Source organism: Lutra lutra, chromosome 9 (genome assembly GCF_902655055.1).
Source record: "Lutra lutra chromosome 9, mLutLut1.2, whole genome shotgun sequence".
Taxonomy (NCBI): domain Eukaryota; kingdom Metazoa; phylum Chordata; class Mammalia; order Carnivora; family Mustelidae; genus Lutra; species Lutra lutra.
In genome coordinates this window covers 95,176,902-95,177,832 of record NC_062286.1, presented here as the reverse complement: position 1 = coordinate 95,177,832, position 931 = coordinate 95,176,902, and the positions used below count along the sequence as shown (strand labels likewise).

Genomic DNA, 931 nt, shown 5'->3' with positions numbered 1-931 from the left:
AGATGGGGCTACCTCCCTCCCTCTCACTCCTCCCTGCTTGGTGTAGGCATTCCTGGTGTTCTGCCTGGACTTTCCAGCTCCACTAATATGATCCTGTTGAGAAAGAGGTTTTCAGACTCAGCTTCCCAAAGAAACCACCTTGCAGAATGTAAGGTGCCTCCACTGGCTTCTCATGCCTCTGGACTCAGAACTTCCAATGGCTCTTACCTTTGAGGCGTCTCTCTCCTGTAAAGGTGGGGACTGTCAGTTCCTCTGCTTCTGCTTCTTCATGAATCTGATTTTCCCTGCTTTCTCTCTTTCAAGAACCCCTTGGAGTTACTGACCAGGTTTTCGACATGAGAGTTCATTATCTGCCATCTCACTGGATTTGGGATGCCCAAACTTCTACCATGCTCCTAGATCCTACAGCTCTACACCGTCATTTACTGGGCTGCAGAGAATCCCACATGTGCATCTTCTTAGGTGTGTTTTCAATTAGCAATAATCGCACCTCGGATAAACCTCATTGGCTACGATACTGCCACTGCGCAAAGCTCTTCTTCTTAGGTGTGTTAATTGGTGTTGCACATGTGTCACTTCTGATTTCTAATTTTATAATTAATCACTATGAACATCATTATACACATATCCTGGATCACTTAATATTTCTTAAGATAAATTGTGGAAGGAGAGCCAGTACAAGATGGTGGAAGAGTAGACCTTAGTTTTGTCTGGTCCCAGGAATTCAGCTAGATATCTATTAAATCATTCTAAATACCAGTGAACTCAACCAGAGATCTAAGAAAAAAATAGCTGAAACCCTACAAATAGAAGAGTGACCACTATCTGCAAGGTAGGAAGTGCACAGAAGTGAATCCAAGGTGATATATGGGAAGATAAACCACAGGGGGAGGGAGTCTTAGTAAGGTGACACTGGAAAGTGATTTATCAG

At 43.6% G+C, this 931-nt stretch overlaps 1 pseudogene; it reads right to left on the bottom strand.

Moving 5' to 3' along the window:
- Positions 1–418: 418 nt before the first annotated feature.
- On the bottom strand, positions 419–535 carry LOC125110110 (uncharacterized; annotated as a pseudogene).
- Between the last annotated feature and the right edge of the window lie 396 nt (positions 536–931).